The 14,661-nt window shown below is 42.9% G+C and overlaps 1 long non-coding RNA gene and 1 pseudogene across 1 annotated transcript; both read left to right on the plus strand.

Annotated features, from left to right (window-relative positions):
• The first annotated feature begins 8,131 nt into the window (after positions 1–8,131).
• Positions 8,132–10,995, plus strand: LOC107312302 (annotated as a pseudogene).
• Positions 10,996–11,016: 21 nt separating this feature from the next.
• LOC116653228 lies at positions 11,017–13,080 on the plus strand. Its single transcript, XR_004306751.1, has 2 exons — positions 11,017–11,578; positions 11,902–13,080. It is a non-coding gene; the product is annotated as an uncharacterized LOC116653228 (long non-coding RNA).
• The last annotated feature ends 1,581 nt before the right edge of the window (positions 13,081–14,661 follow it).

The following is a 14,661-nucleotide window of genomic DNA, read 5'->3' on the forward strand; positions in this document are numbered from 1 at the left end:
CCAACCTGTCAAATACCTCTGAGGGGCCTTCCTACCCCCAGGCAGATCAACAGAGCCTCCCAGCTTGGTGTCATCTGCAAACATACTGAGGGTGCACTCAATGCCCCTCATCCAGGTCATTGATAAAGATATTAAACAGGACAGGCTCCAGTATTGACCCCCGTGGAACAGCACTTGTGACTGGGTGGTCAGCTGGATTGAATTCCATTCACCACCACCCTCTGAGCCTGGCCATCCATCCAGTTTTTTACCCTGCAAAGAGTACACCTGTCCAAGCCATGGATAGATCATCATCTGAAATAAGGGATGGAGGAACCTATCTGGAGTTATAAAGATAATGGATTGAACTGGTACTCTTTTCAACCAGTATCAGCTTTTATTCCCCCAAGGAAGATCATGTAATTTCCATATACCCCAACTATACTTTATTTCACCTATACAGATGAGAGAAGAATGTTCTTTCCCCAAAATACTGGTGGACATATCACAGATTTAAATTTCTATTAAAAATAGATTTCTCTAGGATATCATTTAGATTTGAAATATTTGCCATCTATGACACCTGTTGCAGATGCTGTTGATTCTGTTTGTGCTGATTCTTCTTCATCACAAGCTTTTACAAGGTAATAAATAAAACCCTATTTATTTTCTTTGTGGATCTGGATTTGCTAATCATGGCCTGAATCTTTTTCAGTTCTCCATACTCAGTAAAAATATTATTAGATAGTTCTTTGTTGTGGTATTTCAAAGTCTGAAAGTCACGCTTCTCAAATGAAAGTATTATACATATAATTTCAGCACAGTACTCACGGTATTTCATAGAGAATATTTAACATAATTGGGCTGTGGAAATTAATTTTTCTTATGCTGAATTATATGTTTTGAGAACATACAGAAATAATGCACTTATACAGAATCAGTTCAATGGATTTCTACTCAGAGTTAGCTAAATTTCTTTACAGACTTTAACCAAGATAACAGTATGAAGAAGAGGGCAAAGTTTGTTCCAGTGAGTTACCTATGTACAAATAAACTAAGGAATAGGATGCCATCTTGAACATTGTCATACTATATTATACATATTGAAAAATACTTAGTATAGTCCTTGGCACTGATTTGGTATGTTCTAGCTAGAACTGTACCGGGTAGTAGAGATTAGAGGACAGCACGAGTTAGAGACTCTTCCCAAAAGTTGGTATGGATGAAGCAAATTTACCACATGGGGCAGGGAAGCAAGAATTTCAATACTTAGATACAAGCTTTGTTACAGGTCCACTCTGTAGGCATGACCCATACAAGTCTAAAAGCAATGTTGCTATTTTCTGTCTTATCAAATATTATGGTAAGACTGATTTTCACATTTTATTCATTCTGTTTTTTCTGAATTTCAACAAGTTAGCCTAAGAAAATTTCTTGTCTTGAATATGGAAGATGATGCTCCGTGACACTTACCTAGAATACATATTCATAATCAGATGAATCTCAAGAAGGCTTAGATACAGAGTTGGACAGGAAATGTGCTTTTCCTATGAAAATGTTTAATCAAAAGCAATCCTAATAAATTTTGGTTGTAATTTTAAATACTGCAGCCTTAAAGTGCTAAATCATTGCCCTGAATTCATGTATTCATGTTTTCACATTTAGGTTGGGTTCCTTTCCTGGATGGTATATACTATTGTATTCAGTGGAACTACTCACATTACTATGGGGTTTTGTGGCTTGTAAAAGCTTGCAAAACCCCACAGAGAGTGGAAGCTTGTGAAAAAAAAAGAGCCCTATAGTGTGCCAGTATTGAAAACTGTTTTCAACAATTGCTATTATTAGGAAAACAGCTGTTTTTCAAAAAGAGTGCCTACAGGGAAAATCTAATTTCTTTATACAAAAACATTTGACAGAACTCGTGAGCAGTGCTTGCCATGTTCCAGTTTCTAATCTGCTTGCCTGACAGATCCTCATTTTGACATGAGGGATTTATTAATGGAAGTTGTATATTGTTTATTCCGTGGTAAAATTTAACTTCAGAAGAAAATCTTATATCTAGAAAAATGCATAAAACACCAATATCAGCATTGTTTCAAATTCATTTATTTAAAGAATTTTCATTTTCAACTGAAAAAGACAGAACTACAAAAAAGAATTTCAGGGGTTGACATAGATAGTGATCTCCACTAACTTAAAGAAGAATATGTTTTCTGTCAAAGTGTGTTTACTGAAGTCAATCTAGATGTAACAGTAAGTCTTAAAACTTCCATGGGATCACGAGGAAATCATGATGAACCAAGAATACAGTTTGAAATTTCTTCTGTTCATTGAAGTTGTCTCTGTAACTTCTGAGCTTTGTTTGCAACCCCCATATTAACATCACTGAGTCATGAACTCTTTGAAAAACGGGATATAAAGATAGGGAATTCACTCATGTCATACCTGAGGTTATGTCTTTGATTTTTGGCACTGCCACAAGCAACACAGAACTTTTAGGCATGCTAATGTAATATCTGTTTATGAGTCAAAAGACCTTTTTCTTCTCAGGCCTGTCTTTATTTACCTTGTAGCTTAGGCATTCTTTAAATGCATTTCTGTTGACGAGCTAGAGAAAAGGAGATTATTAGTGCTTTTTGAGCAATGAAAACAAGCAAGCTAAGCAAAAACACTTCTGAATTTTTCTAGCTTTACGTTGTAGGTTCACAGCTCCTTCAACATTGTGTTGTCAGCATATTTTACTAGCCTATATCATTTTTATAGATCATGAACAGTAGAGGCCTAAATGTTGACCCCTGTCGGGCCCCAATAAATCTAGTTTTCCACAATCTTACATAGCTTCTCTGTTTTCTGTTTTTCCGTCAGCTCTTTATCCTGGCAACTTTTAACTTAAACAGAGACCAGTAGTATGGAACTTTGTCAAAATGTTCTGAAGATACAAATAAATTATGCTATGTTTTATCAGCTTTGTCTGTGGCCTCCTGAAGCATCAAGTTAGCCAAGACCTTTTCTCTCTAAATCATTCTTGCTATCTCTGTTAGTTTAGCACCATATACTTACTTTTATAACGTTAATGTATTGTATATTAAATACCATAGTGATGGAACTGTGGCTCCCTGGGAACACCCTTTTCAACTTTGTGCAGAGCTGCATTGTGTTACCCATTCATTTCACTTGTGGTATGGTAACTGAATAGAACAAGCTTTCCACTGTTCCATTAGAAACCAACTCCAAGTGCTTCATAAATCCTAGTGTCTTCCTGCTTGCTCTCAAGACTATTTAAAGATCCCCATTTCTTCAGATATTTCCACTATGATTCCACTAAGTTCAAATAGATTCACCTTTACACATTTATAGAGTATTGTGATGACAATAAAATAATGTCATCTTTACAGTAAAAGTTTTCAAAACATGTTTAGCAAAGTGCAAAGGATTTGAAAGATAGTCAAGATATTGTAGATTATGGTTTTGTTGTCAGAGGACACCTACACTATAAATTAAATTCTTCAAATATCAGCATATGCACTAAACTTTTCATTCAAAATTGAATTTGCAAATTTTGCAATAATCATTTGTTAATTGGTCATCTTTTTATAAAGGAAAATCTTTATGGAATAAAAATCACTTTTGCTGTGCTTAAAACTGTTATTTTTGGAATCTCAGATACTTAATGAGAAGCTGAGTTTTGAAGAATATCTTAACTGTTTATTTTTTCTAGCAGGTATAGGAAAATTTTTGTTCTTTAAGAAGCTAGTTTTTAAATGATTTATGCATTTTTCATGTTTTAACCTTAAACTGACTGTTTCTTTAAGTCTTGATTTTCATCTCAAAGCCAGTCAATTGCTAGAGTAAAAGGTAATTTTCTGTTCAAATATGTCTTTATTTTTTGGAACCATTTGCACTGTTTTCAGCTTCAGTATATTTCCTTCTCTTATAAACAAACCACAGATCTGACAGACTGATTAAATCTCTAATTTACTGAATCAGTAACAACTACACATCGAGTTAAACAGAGTTTGTAGCTGTACTTCTATTAGTTCTCAGCAGAAAGCAGAGAATTCTTCATGTAAGATCATTGGCTTTGCACTGAAGCCTCAATTCAATTACATTGATATCCAGTGCTATCTGAGAATTCTCAAGGATGCCATTACTAACCTCCAGATACAATCCAACTGATGAATGCTGATCTACTGTACATTTTGTGTCCTGTATTTCCTGGAATCGTAGCTACAAGCAAGGAAAAACAAACAAAAAATAACACCTCAAACACCACTGTGTGTTTACATTCAACATTTGACTCTGTTTTCACTGACCGAAAGTGGAGCTCATGTGTGAACACCCACATTGCAGAAGGAAGTGAAATTGCACCCTACCCATACATATAGTGATGGAATTATTCTGTCAGTCACTTAAATTTAGATATACAGATCCACCAAGTTATCCATACAAGGCATGCAAACTAACGACCTAATGTAACCTGCAGGAATGTAACTGACAGTTTAGAGGTGACTGAATATTCTAAACCCCATGTTTTAGCTGCTTGTGAGACACATGAGATCTCAGACTACACTGAAAGCCTGTGTTTCATCAGCCAAATTGCATTTCAAATTTAGATTGGATAGCTCTAGAAAAAAAAAAACTAAAGCCCTGAGGTTTCTCTGAGAAATTATTGGATACACTGATGTTATTTAAAATAAATAAATAAATAAGTTTGAGATAAAATACCAAATGTTTGTTCATCTACAATTTTTAGTGAACAACCACAATGTTTTAGACTAGCGCATCATATTATACATGAGCCATTTGATGTCACCTAGTGACAAATACTTGTTTCCACTTAACAGTGAAGAAAAAATAAGGCTGTTCATACTTCATTTTGATGTATGAAGAGATTAAAAAAGTTTAGGGCACTCCGGTCGAGTGGACTTACCTCAGGCCCATTGAATATCAAGGACCAGGGGCTAGATGCCTGTATATTTAGCTTGAATAAACACTGATAAATTGCAAAAAACGGGCCTTTATGTCTTTCAGTAACAGAAGGATATATTGAATGTATAGCAATTCAGTGTTAAACAACAAAATTCATTCTTGAACAGAGATTCCATATATGTCAGCAGAAATAGAAAACAATCTAGGCACATTTGTTTCTATATCTAAGCTACTAAACTCCCCTGGGAAGGTTCATTTTGCTCTATCTAGATAGGAGTACTCTGTAGGGAAGTACCTTTGTGCTAAACACGTATTTTAAAAATGATCATCCATACCAAAGATATGTGGAAGATAAGCAACTCAGTGATAACTTCCATTTATAAACAGAGAAGGGATTTGAGCTCTGGATTACAAGATGCTAATTCTTGGGCTATTTTTCTTCCTGGAATCAGTACTGCAATATTACAGTCTACAAAGTAAATCCTATATAACTCTATAAGCAAAACAACATCTGGATGAGCTACTTACTTAAAATAAATATTTCACAAGAAGCAGTAGCTCCCATATTTAAAAACAAAGTATGAATTGATCTAAATCTGTGATCAATTCATGCTGATCTTCAACACAGTACTGTATTTCATGACATTTGTCAGCATGACTCAGTCTTTCAAGAAAAAATCTTGAGACTGCTCGTTGAACTTCTGGCCTTTTGTTAGTTTACCCTATGGTCTTAACAGCTATTTAAATGTTAGTTTCAAAGTCATCATCAAAAATAAGAAGGAAATTAAAAAAAAGGGGGGAGGGTGGGGGAGGTGAGGGGGTGGTGGTGGCTAGAAATGTGCTTAGGAATAGAGTGGAGTGAGGAAAAGAGAAAAGAAAATTAACTTATTTCAATAATCTCACATGGCAAATTGTTGTAACATTTTCTTTTGGCTTTCCTTGTCTGTGAGAAAGTGTAATAAGCTTGCATTGATCTATGGACCTTATTCTTTGGGGAAATATGAGTCAGAGATGCATACTTTGGAGACACTCTTAAAAAATATTATCTCTCAAGTGTTGTGTGAAGCTTTACAGCCTTCTTCCTGCAAATCTTCCATGACACTGTTAGAACCAAGTCCAAAATGTTTACATCTAAACAACTTATGGCATCTGTCAATAAAAATTTAGTCTGCTCCTAAACATTTCTAAGTGCAACATTTAAAACTGCATAAACAGGAGTGAACTAGTAGCAGTCTAAAGTTGTCATCATTGACAGTTATGATTTATCTTAACTCTCCCTAGCCATTTGGCTAAAGTTTTAAGTAAACACTTTCAGTCTTCCTCATGTTCTCTTTACTGCCACCTCCCACTAATAAGAGATGTTGCCAAGAAAAGCAGCCAGACAGTTCATTTACCTCCCAAACTTGCCTGAAAGTAGCTCGCCTGGTTTAGACAAGGGTCGAAACTACTACTGCACATTTTCAACAGATGGAACAATGCTTCACAAATTATTTACATTAAAGTTATTTGCTTTCAGGATGTGTGTTTAACGAATGGTTAGTTGAATGAAATATTGCAGCTCAGACAGAGAATGCAAGCAATTCAAGCAAGCCATTTATGGTGATAGATGTAGCTCTGATACTTAATTTTCTACAAAGCAATGTTGCATTTTGTCCTAATTCTTCACCACCTTCCTTGAATCTGACAAAAGTATGGTTTCTATTTTCACTCTCTTCCTCCCCTGCAGGCATATTCCATTAATCAGTTATGTAGTAATAATACCTTAAATTGATAAGACCTTCTCTCATTAGGAGATCTTTGGAGATCTTTGTAGACATTAAATATAAAGGATCACATGAGGAACTCATAATTATCCTCATTTCAAAAATGATGATATCAAGACATGACAATTTTTAACATCTTAATTGAAGCCAGCCAACCAAATACAGACGTAAACTGTAAATCTGGCTCATTGTTCACTGTTCAGTCTCATGTACTGTTGTTTTCCTTTAAAAAAACTTTCAAGGTCACTGCTGCTAGCTACCATCATCATTGTTCTGAAACTTTAAACTAGAGAGTAAATTGTACAGCAATTTCCCTTTTGGTCTTTTTTCATTCTACATGGAATTTTTCCCTTCATGATCAGATTTAGTTGGACAGCATACAATTGATTTCTTTGAAGCATGTGAAAATAAGAGAATCCATCCATCAAATATCCTTAGATAATTGTTAGGTGCCTGATTGCAAGAAAAATAGTGAATAGCTTGAAGTAGGGAAACACTCCACCTTGAAATACTTTCTGTTCCCAATCAAAACCTAACAAAAAAGAAAATTCTCAATTAATTTAAGTTCTGGTAAAAAGATACATGCAATATTCTGTTTTTCAGTTGACTAGTAAATAATTCTCTAAAACAGCAGACTACCAACAGGATTAGGAGAAGCTTGATCTCAGTCTATACAACACAATAGAAATGCTTCTGACATCAGTAGGCCTCTGTTCAGAGCTGTACATTAGAGAAAAATTAAAATGACTGTTCTGCAGGGGTAAATGAAAATGAGCAGAAAGCAAGAAAATGATTGTGAACTGCTTCCCCAATTTCTGCTTTTCCAAGAGGAACACAGTACAGCACTTAGAACTTAATGGGTTTGGCAGGTTGATATGGTATATAAGCAGACAGTTAAGATTCCCCATTATTTCCTGGGCTTGTATGTATCAGCCTGAAATATCTACTTTGTTAGAACTGGTGAATTTCACAAAAGTTTTATACTTCGTGCTTTCTCATTTATCCAAAAAAGAAAATTCACCCTAGACAAGTTTACAACAGAAACAATTGAATAGTTGGAGTTTTTTGTTGATCGTAAAGGTTTGGTTTGGTTTTTAACCAAAGAAAATAGTTAAGATCTTCATGACAAATTTTGAAACATCTACGAAAGCACAGAAATAAGAAACAGTCATCCTTAAGTAAATTAAAAAAGCTAACTTTAACTTATTTCACATTTTATCCGACCTTCCTTTGCTAAGGACAAAATCTTCTCTTGTATCTTCCACTCGTATTTTACCAACAGTTTAACAACCATTTGTTGAGTAGGAATTGAGTTCTAAATACAAAGAATTATTTGTTAGATACATCCCTTTTTCCATATTTTTCTGTTTGGATTGAGGTTTTCCTCTTCCTTGGAAGTATGTTCTGAAATTATATTTATTCAGATTTTATCTTTTTGTTGTTTTAGTGATGACTTCGTAGTATATAGTTTTTCAAGATGGCTGTTAAATTTTGTAAATCATTTCTCAAAATGTTTCATCAGATGCACATTTTATCAACTCCCTAGGACAAATTCACAAGAGCTAGCTTTAGGTGTACAGTGCTAATCCGGCTTCGGGCCTGCAGATCCCGTCTTGACCCCACAGGATCCCAACCCCCTTCCCCTTGGAAGGCTTCAAGGAAAGCCAATCTCTGGGATCCCCCAGACAAAGCACTCCCTGCCCGGTAGGGTCGCAGCAGCAATGGACTCACAACAGTGACACAGAAGATCCATGCCGGGTAATTTATTGAGCATCCTAACGAGGAACTGACAACTTCCAGGCACAATGAAGGCACTTTCTGACATCAAGTCGTCAGCATGACGGGTAGAGTGCTTTGGAACAGACTTGTTTCCACATCGCCTCCTTGGAGATCAGTTTGGCAACGGCTACAAAAGGAAAATGGGTAACGTTACACTGAGAGGAAAGACAGGAGAGGGAGAAAGCAGAGAGGGGTCAGCACCCCCACCGGGGCGGGCAGCAGGCTGCTGTGCCAGCGTCATAATGGGCAGCGTCCAGCACTGGCCATGATGTCACAGCGGCGCCGTGGCAACGTTTGTGACACGGCCACCCAGGAGGGGTGTGAAGGTGGAGCGCGGCACTGGGTCCTGCATCCTGAAGGAGCATCTGGTAGAGAGCAGACGCATCTGAAGGATGAGCTCCGGCATGGCTGCTGCCAACAAGGAGCAACCCGCTGGTATAAGGCGGAACAGGATGAACTTCTGTGGGGACGGCCCCACAGTGAGGCGTACCTCTGGACCGATACACATTGACCTGAAGGTACGTGGGCCCACAGCCCCCATGGAAGCGGTGCAGAATCCAGTCTTGGGACGGAGATAACACTTTCCATCTGCCACCTCACTCCTGCCTGGCAGCAGTAGGGGTGCTGGGAAGCAGCAGATGCAGAGTGTGACCTGATTTTCCTTTGCCCTCCAGAGCGAGTTGCCGTCTGGAATGCGGTGGCCGCCTATGTACAAGAGCAGCTCCTGATGCACAAGGTGTGTTGGCTGTCAGGTTCCTCCTCTCCCTGTCCAGCTCAGCCTAGAGATCCTCTGAGTCTTGCCCTGCACAGAAAGCAGGGAACTCACCCCGCATTTCTCTTCTGGGCATCCCACGGGCTTCCTGTCAATGCAGTATCACTTGTGCTGGTGGTGTAGTATCTCAGGGCCGATGCAAGTCAACGCCAGCCCTTTCTCCAGCAAGCCCATAACCCTTCCACACCTTGTTTTTCTTTCACTTGCAGGGAGTCTGGATTCCCACCTTCGGCTCCTTTGACATCATCTCCAGAGAAATCACGACTGCAAACGTGACTCTGCAGTGGCCCGTGTTTCAGCTGGCTACAAACCTCGTAGCCATGCACGGCCTCCAGTCCCACGGGGAGTCCCTGCCAGGTAGGAGGGGGGATTAAACCTTTGCTGGCTTCATGGAGGGGGCAAACAGGGCCACCGCCTCCATCCTCCACCTCTCCCTCTGAGGAGCGTGTCCAAGTATAGGGCCGTTCTGGTTGATGCCCACCAGAAGCAGTTCTAGGGAAGAAGCTGTGGAACAGCAACCGTATCAACTCCGTCCCTGGCGTTTTTCAGCCTACAGGAAGCTGGAGCCCCTGAAGCGCAGCCAGGTGGCCGCAGATGCCTCTCTGAGCTGGCACATAGTGCAGGCTAGCATCCAGAACACTGTGTTCCTGATATCCAGCTGCCTGAAAATTGGGGAGAAAGTTGCCATTGTCCTGAAGGACATTGGAGTGATCTTCATTGATGGAATGACCTTCCAAATGAAGTTCTACTATGACTTCCTCCAGAAGCTGTCAGGGAAAGAGAACCTCAGAAAAGCTGTTCTCAAGGTGAGCTGTAGGTTTGTTTGTGGACCGGACAGTCCCGTGAGCCTTGCTGTGCCCACACACGGCCCACCAAGACCTGGCCATCTGCATGGGCTGTGCAAGTGCTGTGGTGCTGTCAGCTCTCCCTGGCTTAGGCTCCTCATGTCCCCAGTGCCTCAGCTGTGACAAGGATGTCTCACATCCTCTCTGTTCCTCCCCTGCAGGCCCCCTGGCTGATGAAGATGGTGATGTCCCGGGTGGCACCAGTGGCCTCCCTGTCACCCTCTGGCTGCCTCGTTGTCTTTCCAGAGTGAGTATGTTGGGAGCTGTAGCTGCTGCTCGATGCAGCATCTCAGCTCTCATTCCGCAGTGCTTGTTCCTTGTGTCCACGGGTGTCCTGCCCATGAGGATATCTTGTAGAATCATAGAATCATTTGAGCCAAAAGGAACCCTGAAAGAGCACCTAGTCCCACTCCCCTGCAGGGAACAGGGACACCTACCTACCCCCAGATGAGGTAGCTCTGAGCGTGCTCCAGCCCGACCTTGATCGCCTGTCCGGGCACCCAGCACGTCTCTGGACAAGATGTTCCAGTGCCTCACCAGCCTTCTGCCAGAAACTTCCTTATTTCCAATCTAAATCTTCCCTCCTTCTGTTTGAGACTGTTTCCCCTTGTCCTATCCCAACTGACCCTGCTAAAGACTTTAGAAAGGTGTGGCCTTCATGCAGCATGAAAATGTGCCTGTGAGCACACAACCAGAGAGCAACTCAGGCTGGTGGTGCACTGCGTCACAGCAATGACTGTCTTCTCCTCTCTTAAAGGTTTCAAATGGAGTTGGTGCCCAAACACCATCCTTGCCACGCCGCAAGTCCTCAGGAAGCTTCCCTGCTGAGAGGAAACTTAAGGAAGGGGACACTTTGCCACCACTTTCCCAGGGCAAGAGAGGTAAAACAGCTTGCAACTTCTTTCCGCGGCACGGGCAACCATCGTGAGATGGGAATTCCCTCGCTGGCCATCAGCCAAAGGCAGTGACTTGCGTTGAGGCTTCACGCCAGCTGAGCGCAGCCTCATCTCATGAGGAACTGTAGGCCTTGCCAAAACTAAGGTGCTGTGTGTGACGTGCTCCCATCCCTGGCTGTGGCAGGAGGATGTCGGGATCTTAGGCCCTACCCCTCCCCCAGTGGAAGGACACGGTCCCCAAAAGACACCCTGTCAGCTCATTATCACCACCCAGCTCTGCTTTCCCAAAGACAACATTGCTAACGCAGTCCCAGAACAGAGCTGAATTGCGGAGAGGAGGAGTGGGGCCAGAGATGGTTTCAGGGAGGCTCTGAGGGCAGTGCAGATGGCAGCAGTGGGGGGAGCAGAGCGGCCCTCTTGGATGTTTTGGCAACAGGCCGGAGCACCCCTTGTGAGTGAACCAAAGGGTTTACAATGAATCTCCTCTGTCTTCCTAATTCCAGGGAGATCTGCTGGACGGCCAAGCTTCGTCAGGTGCTTGAGCACTACAAGTGTAGATGGAGAGCACTTAAGGCGGATAAGGTACCTCCTGCAGAAGGAGAGCTCTAAGTCCAGGTGAGGCCAGAGGCTCTGGGTTGGGATGTGCATGGGGGTGATTTACTGAGCCAACGAGAGCCCGTTCCCTAACCCCAAATGGTCACTGTTTGTGGCTGCCCAAACAATGCTGAAGACAGCACCCAGAGTGCTGGCATGGGGAAGCCGGGAAGACCCGAGCTCACAGGGCTGGCCCCCTCCAGATCTCAGGAGAGCCATGGGCCAGCCGGTGAGCTGTCTGTGGGAAGGCTGCATTGCAGCCAAGGGTCCTGGCTCAGGCTTGCAGGATGTGGCCCTAAAGTCATCACCCACTCAGGCAGACCCCTCTTGCTCTGTCCTTTCAGACTGCTGCCAGAGATCCAGGCAGTGCCTAAAGCCCCAGAGCAGCCTGTGAGCTGTGAGATGCAGGGCCAGGCAGGAACCGGAAACCAAGATGAACTTGGCCAGCACGAAGAACTCAGCGTGTCAGGTTCCGTTCTGAAGCTGAAAATGACCACCATGAGGGTGCAGGGTTGAAAGTGAAACCAAGACCTCACACCCTCGGGCATCTTGAGGAAGTCACCATCTTCCAGAAAAGATTCCACATCTTCCTCAAGGCCTGAGTCAGCCAGTCCACGGAGACCAAAGGCAGACATCCAGGCTGGCATTTGTCGCTAAGGATTCATTCAAACTTCACAAGGAGAGATGAGGCGAGCACAGGAGGAACGTGAGAAGGAGACCAAAGACAGACCAACCAGGCTGCCACCTGTGGCTCAGGATTCATTCAAACTTCACAAGGAGAGGATGAGACGAGCAAAGGATGAACGTGAGAAGGAGACCAAAGGCAGACCATCCAGGCGGGCACGTCTGGCTCAGGTTTCATTCAGACTTAACAAGGAGAGGATGAGGCGAGCACAGGATGAACGTGAGGAGCCGGCAGCATCTACATCTCATGATGACTCCAGCCGGTCTGAGGGGTCCTCCATTGACAGATCTGGATGGCTGCCACCCATAAATTAAGTTAACATGGTCTCGGAACACCAAACGCCCACCTCTCAGGAATAGCACAACCTAGCCACGCTGATGCAGGCGTGGGGTGCCCAGGACAAACAGAGCACCATTTGAGACTGCAAAACAGATGCATGAATACCACCTGCATCATATCTAAAACGAGACCAGGCTGCCCAGGGCCCCATCCAACCTGGCCTTGAGCATCTCCAGGGATGGGACATCTACAACCTCTCTGGGCATCTGGTTCCAGTATCCCACCACTCTCTCTGGAAATAATTTCTCCCTGATATCCACTCTTAACCTCCCCTCCCTCAACCCAAAACCACTTCCCCTTGTCCTGCCATTATCTACCCTTGTAAAGTGTTGGCTCCCCTCCTGTATGTAAACTCCCCTTATGTACTGGAAGGCCGCAATGAGGTCACCCTGTAGCCTTCTGTTCTCCAGGCCAAACAAGAAGATCTAGAGTGAAACGTAGAGGGGAAAAACAGCCAATAAAGCTTTATCAAGGGCCTATCCCTTATAAATCCCCAAAATGTCTGTGGAAGTGTCATTGCTTCTTTTTACGGCAGCTCTTGTGCTGGTGGAGGGGAAAAGAATTGCGAGAGGGCACCAGAACAACTGATGATGCTCCTCATAAGGCCTGTGCTCCAGACCCTTCACCAGCTTTGTCGCCCTCTTTGAACACACCCCAGGCCCTCCATGTCTTTCATGCAGTGCAGGATCCAAAACTGAACACAGTACTCGAGGTACGGCCTCACCTGAGCTGAGTACAGGGGGACAATCACTGCACTGACCCCTGGGGAGCACCACTCGTGACCAGTCACCAGCTGGATTTAACTCCAGTCACCACCGCTCCCTGGGCCCGGCCATACCAGCTCCTAACCTAGCCAAGGGTGTACCTGTCCAAGGCACGGGCTGCCAGCTTCTGGAGGAGAATGCTGTGGGAGACAGTGTCAAAGGCTTTGCTGAAGTCTGGGTAGACCACATCAACAGCCTTTCCCTCGTCCACCAGATGGGTCCCTCGATCATAGAAGGAGATCTTTTTCTTGGCCTCCATGCCTCAGTTTAGCCTCAAGACTGCTAAGCTGCAAGGCCTCTTGGCCAGGCTCTTGGCCTCCCTCTAGGCTGTTTTACCTTAAGGCCTCTAAGCCTCCTGGGAAACCTCTAAGCTTTTAGGCCTCCCTCTATGCCTCTAGGGCAGCTTGCAGGCAACTGTGCCTCCAGGTGCGTCTAAGCCTCCTTTTTGGACTCTCCAATTTTAGGCCTCCGTATCTCCTTTAGGGCCTTCTGCACTCTAGGTCTCTAGGCATCTTGGCCAGCCCCTAGCTCTTTAGAAATCTATGCCTAAAGGCTTGGCCGCTAAGCCTCTGAGCCCTAGGGCCTAAATTCTGGCCTTGAGGCCTCTGCTGCTCTTGGCTGGCATCGTGGCCTCCCTCTGGGTCTCTGGAACTGTGGCAGTAGAGGCTGAAGCTCCCCAGCAGTGCTCCATTTTGTGTTGTTTGTATTTTCCTGAGAGTTATACTAGAGAGTGGAAGGAAGGCATCACATTTTGAGGCTCCCCTGTGAGACTACTCAGGAAAAAGTGTACAAAGTTCTAGACCAGAAATGTTTGCAGTGGACGACTGAGAACAGGTTACTTAGTTTAGGTGCCCATCTGGTGGGAGGACAGTATGATCACTACCAGCTAGCATGCTAGGAAGAGATTATACAGTTCAACAATAGCTGACAACACCTTCAGGTAAGGTGGGTTCTAATAAACTAGTAACTAGAAATAGCCCAAGGACAGAGTATGTAGGGCACCCAAGCGTGTGAACAGAAGAATATGATTAACACTTGAAAGAACACTCCAAAAATACCAAGATGTCCAGCTAAAGCACTATATAGAACACAAAACCCAGCAGTAATGTCCTTCATCTATTTCAGTGGATTTCTTGAGAAAAAACTGAAAATAAACTAGATAATGAGAAAAATATTTGGCCCAGAATGGTCTGAGATTGTAGTTAGCATTTATGTACCCAGCAATGAAAAAAAAAGACCACCAGTAGGCACTAATGCCTGAAGTGTGCATTCTATCTGTATAGCTCAGTTTTCAAACTTGGGGTTGCTATGCAAAT

The sequence above is a fragment of the Coturnix japonica genome, chromosome 3, assembly GCF_001577835.2.
Source record: "Coturnix japonica isolate 7356 chromosome 3, Coturnix japonica 2.1, whole genome shotgun sequence".
In the NCBI taxonomy this organism is placed as follows: Eukaryota; Metazoa; Chordata; class Aves; order Galliformes; family Phasianidae; genus Coturnix; species Coturnix japonica.